Source organism: Gavialis gangeticus, unplaced genomic scaffold, assembly GCF_001723915.1.
Source record: "Gavialis gangeticus isolate Ggan-Ray unplaced genomic scaffold, GavGan_comp1, whole genome shotgun sequence".
Taxonomy (NCBI): Eukaryota; Metazoa; Chordata; order Crocodylia; family Gavialidae; genus Gavialis; species Gavialis gangeticus.
The window spans coordinates 1,025,909-1,033,283 of NW_017728960.1; positions in this window are offsets into that span (position 1 = coordinate 1,025,909).

Below are 7,375 nucleotides of genomic sequence, written 5' to 3' on the forward strand. Positions count from 1 at the left end.
CGGGGTGGGGAGGGGAGGGGGATTAGTCTGGTTTGATCATTCTAGAGACTAGGATTTTCTGGGTTTCTGTTTTGTTTTTTTTTTTGTTTCGTTTCGTTTTCCTTGTCGAATCGCAGGTGAGATACAGTCGGCTTGCTCAGATTAGGAGGGCGAGACACTCGCCTCTTCCGGGCCTCTCGCAAACTCCAGAGAGGCTGAGGCCGAGGTCTCCGCCAAGGCTTAGGGACTCCAGCCATAATCTACTTTATTCTTTAGTATTTATAGAAGCAGGAATCTCTGACTACTTCTAGTTCTTTGTATGGAGTCCAGCATAACAGTGAGAAGGATTTCCTGGCAGTTTGGGGTGCGGCCTTTGTCAATGTGGGGATCGGTCTGTTTTTTAGTTGGGGTGGGAGTGGGGGGTATTGCACTGTCCTTAGCTTGGAATAAATTGCGGAAAGGCACACGTCAGGAAGGGAGAGAGGCCTGCCAAAACCATGGCGGTGGTGGGCTGGGGGGCAATTCGTGTTAGGACTTGAAGGCATCAAGGCAGCTCTTTTAGCTTTCTTGAAACATTGAAGAAGCCATGAGCGGTTGTAAAATCTTTCAGGGAAGGGAGCGGGGTGGGGAAAATAACCTAATGCCTTTAATATACGCATTAAAATGTACCCAGGGTTTGTTTGTTTTTTTCCCCCCTTTTCCTAATTGTATGGGTGGAGTCAGGAGCGATTGAAAGATTAACACTGAGATGATTGTGGTGAGTTCGTAGAGGAGGAATGAGAAGAGCTTTGCTAAGTCTATTTCCTTTCTTGTTTGGTTTCCCCTATCACTTTGAGTCATGCCTTAACTACATATACACTTTATGTGATCAGGGTCTATTGACAGAAGAAACTTGTGCAAGAGCAGCTGAGTAGAGGCTGGGTTGGGGTTTTGTCTCGCGATCGATAGTGTTGGCAGGAGATTGCAGAGGGTGAGCCAGCAGTGGCTGGAGGACAGAGTTGCATGGAGAAGCAGGGGAAGGCCAGGCCTTCAGTGAGCACACAAGGAGCTTGAAGGTGGATTGGAGAGGGCATGCAGGGGGCTGGGCACCAGCCGCTCAGGCCTCACAGCACAGATCTTGTTGTTGAGTTGCTGTAAACCTGCTATTTCCCTCGATAGCTGTGTTTCTCATTAGCCTAATTAGCCTAGATTGTGGCAAGGAACATGGATCTTTCCTGCTGCATTGGGTCTCCCTTTCTAGGAATTCCTTGAAAAGAACTGACGCACTTGATCTCCACGGGACTGCAGTGGTCTCTGCAGCCTTGCGGCTGATTCATGCCGGTCTAGGAAAACAGCCTGAAGCAGGCGAGTGACTGTAACCAGAAGCTTAGCGGCTGCAAGAGGACGGATGGGGAGGTGTGTGAGCACAGGGCTACTCGCACGCACTAGGCGCAGAAGCTTGGTCTGTGCCCTTTTAGGGGGCGGTTTGCCTGTTTGGATAGGGGCCCACATCGAGGCACTGTCCAAGCCAAGTACTGTACATAGTACAAGGTGGGTTCTTCAGAGGAATCCTCCATTGGGTAACTAATGCCTAAGAGGCAGTGGAAGAGAAACAACCTGGGGTGGGAGGGGAGGGTGGGGAAGGGGCTGTCATCTCTTTACTGGGGTAGTTCATCTTAGTTGCCGCATCAGCGCCTTTCATGGTTTGTTCCAGGCCGCCCAATGCCGCAGACTGCAGCTCAGCGGGCCTCCAAACCCACAGACCTCCTCGCTCCCAGTTCACAACCATTACTGCCAGCCCCTGTGGCTGGCTTTCTAGCCCCTAGATTTACCTCCACATTTGGAAGCAAACACAGCGAGGGTGTTGGAGGGGAGGAAGGGATGGGAAGGGTGTTGTGGGTTTGAGAAGACCCCCTTCCCAGAGGGAGGGCCAGCAGATGTCAGTATGAACTCAGGAATAGAAACATGAGGCCTTTCAAATCAGTACTGCATATCTTCACCCCCAGTGTTCCCAAGTGCCAGATTTAATGCTGCCGCCTCTTCCGGGCAGAGGCGGGCAGGGGAAGCGGAATCACCTGCTTCGCACTTCTTTTTAAAAAAAAAAAAAAAAAAAGGAAAGATAGTTGACTACATTGAAAATGTCGTTTGGCTTTAAAAGTTCATAACCTGTTTGGGTCAGGGGGTTCGATAGCCATTGCACTGTAGACTGGGAGCTCCACGTTCAGGGATAAAGGACTCAGGTTCTCAGGACAATGGACCAGCGAGTGCTGGGTACATCGGGTTTGGGGTGATGTATTCAGCTTTGGAGGGAGAGGCGGCCTTGCTGCCCTCTTCCCCACCTGGCTTGGGAAGTCACCTATTATTTTGCAAAGGCAGGTGCTCCTCCTGGCCAGACTTCACCTTGCCTAGCAGCAGCTGAAAGGAGGAAACTTATAAATACATTTTAAATGAAAAAATATATATTCCAATGTGCCAAATATTTAAACTTGTGAAGTTTAAATGGTTGAAATCTCAACGTCCACCTGTATTAATTAATCAAGAGCATGTTAACGTTTAAACCATTTTTGCTTTGTTTAGCCATAGAGAATATGTAGGAAAGGAACTTTTTAATCGGACAACCAGCTGCCATCCAGCTTTCCGGGGAGGCCTCGTCGGGGCAGAGCGGGGGTAGCGAGTGCCAGCCACGCAGCTCCTCCAAGCGTGAACTGAGCCTTGCAAAATCTGCAAGCCCCAAGCTTGCCCTACTCCACGAGGAAAGTGAGTCCCCACCCTGCCCCTTCAGAGGCAAGCAGGATTTTGCAAGGCCAAACTAAATGGGAGATTTCTGCGGCGACCATATCCCTGCTCTAGCTGGAGAGAGTCAACTCCCGATAGCACTGCCTGGGTGGAGAGAAAGGAAAGCCCCTTTCTAGAAGCATTAACTGCAGTGGCCGATTGCTGCTGCCTTCACCTATCGGACAGGTTAACCTGCTGCTTGGTTGTTCCTTGTTTTTATTTATTCCATAATTATGTTTTTGTTTTTATTTTATTTTTTTAAGTAAATCTTTTCTTTTCCTTTTTTTTTTTTGTCTTATGGATCCTGGTGGGTTTTTAAAGGAAAATTAGATGTCTTCTTTGGTTTGAAATATTTTTAATCAGATTGTTTAAAAGCAAAAAAAACCTGTTCCATTTTAGAGTGTTTTAAAGAGAAAGTATTTACCCATAGAAAGCTGTAATTTCACTTTTCATGAGGCATGTTCTTTTGACTTGATTCGAGTTGATTCAGCAGGGATTAGTAAGGATGTATACACATTGAAACAATGAAATGGTTAGCTTGCGCTATCTGTCCACTGAAAGCGAGATTGAAAAGCGTGTGTGTATATGTACATAAAAAATGTAAAGTAGTCTTTAAATACTTCATTGTGCAGTGCCTTTAGACGTTCCACTTTCTATAAAGTCTTCAAAAAAAAAAGTTTGCATATATATATATATATTATATATATATGATGTAATGTTATAGAAATATATGTATAATATACATATTTTTTCCAGGGGTATCTGATAGCTCTGTATTTTGTTATGGAAGTTGAAAGAAAAAAAAAGTATTTTACCTCAAATTAAAAAGTTAAATAAACCTTTTAAATAAGCCTACACACTTGTGGCTTGCTTTGTCCAGCTCCGCATGCCATGTGCTACTGTAGAGTCCTCCTGGTTGCAGCGCCTCTGTGGGGAATACGGGCCTGGGTTCTCCAGGTTGAAAGTGGGGGAGTGCTTTTGCCATAAGATCCTGTCCTGCACTCTCTCCCTCCCCTGAACCTGTCCCTGGCCGGTTTGCATGCTGTGGTCACGGGTGCTCTCAAGGTTGGGATCTTTCCTGCGTCAGGGCTGGCAAAATGAGTGCAGGGGGAGGAGGGATGGGGGTGTTTAAAAGCAACTAGAGCCGTGATGGACAGATGGCAGGATGAATCCAGCTAGCCTTCATGGAAGACTGTTGCTGGGAGAAGTCTCAGCTCTGTTGACAGGAGAGATGTGGGACTCCAATCCCTCTACCTCTGGGACCTGATGGTTAGAAAGGCCTCCATTAAGACTTCAGCGGTTCCCAATCTGTGGTACGGGTACCACCAGTGGCATGCAGTCACCCTGTAAGTGGTACACATTAACAGATGTATTGTAAGACAAAAATTTGCTGGTGGTATTTCAGGTTGTATCATTTTAAATTGGTGGTGTGCAATCTGTCAGAGTCTCGGGACTGCCAGACTAGATGATATCACTACTGGGAATTGGCCGGGGTGTGGGAAGCTTTGTCCATGCAGCTTGTCCGAGAGGGCTGTGATGTGTCCCTGGAAGATGGAGGTGGTGGTTCAGACTTGGCACTCCTGGTAGCTGGTTTGTTATGCTTTCCATGAGCATCAGCTTCTGGCTCTTCTGCCCAGTATCCATGCCTCAAGAGTGCTTCGACTTCAGGCTCCTAATGGATTTTAAACAGACACACATCCAGTTTGAAAACAGCCCAGCTGTTCATGACAGATGCCGTCCCTGCAACACGCAAGGAGCCCTGGGCAGCTGATCTGGGACTCGTGGTACCCGTGCAGACTGGGATGCTGGTCCCAACCCCCGAGGGCTTGTGGTGCAGGGAGGAGATGAGACAGCAGCTCTGTACGAGCAGACAGGAATGCAGGGAGACAGCAAGGCTGTGCCAGTTGCTTTGCTTTGGCAGCAGTTGGCACACGGCCGCCTATCCAGCATCAAGTGGGTGTACGCTAAACTGGCCCAAATCCAGGCCCTTAAACAAGCTTGCCTTGCTCACGTAGCAGAGGCTTTATGCCAAAGGTATTTTTCTACCACTTCCTCCGTGGAAAGGGGCCTGGAAGTAAGGCTCTGGGGGCAGGGAGGTGTACGGCAGCCCCAGCCTGGCTGAGAATCAAGCCCAGCAACTTGTTCTCAGGCACGGGGGAGATCTGTGTCAGAAGCAGCTTAGACTCTGGGTGTTCCTGGCTCCCGGCCTGGGCTGACACCACAGAGCTGCGCCTCCCTGGGCTCGCGTTTTCCTGCCTTTCTGCAATTTGCTCAAAGATGGCTCCAGGATGGAGGGAGCAGCGATGCCCAAATTCCAGCTACCTGGCAGACGTGTCCTCTCTACACCGCGCTCTGCCACGTAGCTGTGGTTTGTGTGCAGGGCTCAGAGCTGCTTGGCACTGGCTTCCAGGCCCAATTCATGTATGGACTGTACGTTAATTAAATGGCCGTTAATGCCGAGGACACGCACAGCCGGCTGCAAAGCGCTGTGAGCAGGCATTCTGTTGCCTAGCTAATCCGCCCATGTTTTTACTAATTAATTAGCATTGGTAACCTTAAGAACGTTGGCTGTCCTGTCAGATGGAAATGAAACGCATGCTTGAAGAGCTCCTGGTAATAGCATTAGGCTGCCTGTGAATCGGGGTTCCTAACGAGAGAGGAGCAGTAAACCCTGCCCAAAGCTGTTGGCGGTCCCGGGAGATGGAGGGTCTGAGTCCTTGTTCTCAGTGCCTGGTAGATGACAGAACAGGGAGCAATGGGCTCCAGTTGCAGCAAAGGAAGTTGAGGAAAAACTTAGGGTAGTATGTTGTTCTGGAACAGATGTGGGAGATCAGGGAGAAAGGGAGCAAGACTATGCAGCTGATATGGGGGAACTGAGAGCAGAGCAGGTAATAAGATGAGAAAGGAACTGAAAGCAGAGCAGCAGTTTAGACTATAGTGATAGATGACAGAACAAGGAGCAATGGGCTCAAGTTGCAGCAAGGGAGGTTTAGGTTGGATATTCGGAAAAGCTTTCTCACTAGGAGGGTGTTGAAGCACTGGAACAGATTACCCAGAGAGATGGCATCTCCATCCTTGAAGGTTTTTAAGACCCGCCTAGACAAAGCCTTGGCTGGGTTGATGTAGTTGAGCCTGGTCCTGCTTTGAGCAGGGGGTTGGACTAGATGTGACCTCCTGAGGTCCCTTCCAGCCCTCCTTGTCTGTTATTCTCTGTTGTTCTGGATTCCAAGATCTCGGGTAGGGGCAGAAAGAACGACAATACCCCTGCCACATCTAAAGGGGGGAATAGGTGGAAGCACCCCGTTGCTGCTTCGAACCCAGAGAGAGGAAGACACACGTGCCCTTTGGAAGGCACGATGGCATTTCCCCATTGGGTGTGCACAGGCCCAGATCCCGGGAAGCAGGGGAGCTGCGTGATCTGAGAGAGCCTTGTTTGTGCTGGGGACTCTGGGACAAGGCTCCGGTTGCAGCCACAGGCACGTGAGCGATGCTGCAGCTCCTGATCTAGCCTGGGACACGCTGGCTGTCCTTGGTGCTTTGCAGTTTTCACAACCAGGCCTACAGCAAATGCATCCCCTTCCCCTAGCACATCCCTCCCTGTCAGCTCCTTTCTTGTGAATCAGCAGCTGGGCTGAATCTCCCCCAGGTCTGGCAGGCACTTGGCGCTGCATGGAGACCTTCTCCTTTGGAGCCAGACACCGGTTCTGTCCCACATTGTCCTCTCTGGCAGGCTTGGCCCAGGAAGCAGAAAGGCCTTGCGGGTGCATCTGTCATATTTTGAACAGAGCCAAGCCCTGGGTTTCCTTTCTGCACAGACTGGGGAAATCGGGACCTAAATGAAAATGAAACCAGCTCACTTTCTAAACGTTTCCAGCAGGGTGGGGGGGAAGGTGCAGGCCCCGGGTATTTTCCAGCCGCTGTTGTGAGCCTCAAGGTGACCACAAAGCTGCTTAAGAGCCTCTTTCCCAGCCTCCGAGCTCAGCCAAGCAGTGTCATGGTGTTTAAAGCCAGCAAAGATTTTTCCAGCCAGGTGCTCTCCCCTCCTTTCCAAATATTAGCACAGCCAAGAGCCAGGAGTTCAAAGCGGAGGGCATGAGCCAGCTCTCTTACTCCTGCAGCTGTTCTGGGGGCTTACGGGATCCAGCTGCTTCGACTCAAACCTGGGCAGGGTGGGGTAGAGGGAGCCTTGGGGAGGGGAGCCAGGATGCCTGGGTTCTTGCCTTAGCTCTAAGCAGGGAGTGCGGCTTAGTCAAATGTGAGGTCCAGCACCCGGCTGTCACCCCTGGGTTGCAGACGGAAGTCGAGCAGGGGCTTCAGGATGCCTGGGTTCAATTCCCCATCTGCAGGAGAGGCTGGAGGAGCATGTCAAGGATACCACCCCCCCACACCCACACACCCCCCTGCACCCCCTCCTGTCCCTTCCCGCTCCATCTCGCTCTGTCAAAGCCAGCATGTTATTGCAAAGCAGCGCAGCAGCAGTTAGCACCCTCTGCTTGGCAGTGGAGGGCATGGGGGGGGAGGGATGGTGCTATTGATCTGTTAGATTACTCAATTTCACCCGTATTGATCAGGTAATTGCTTTATCTCGGCTCTCATTTGGAAACTGCATTACTTGCTCTCTTTCTCTCACCCCCCCCCCCCC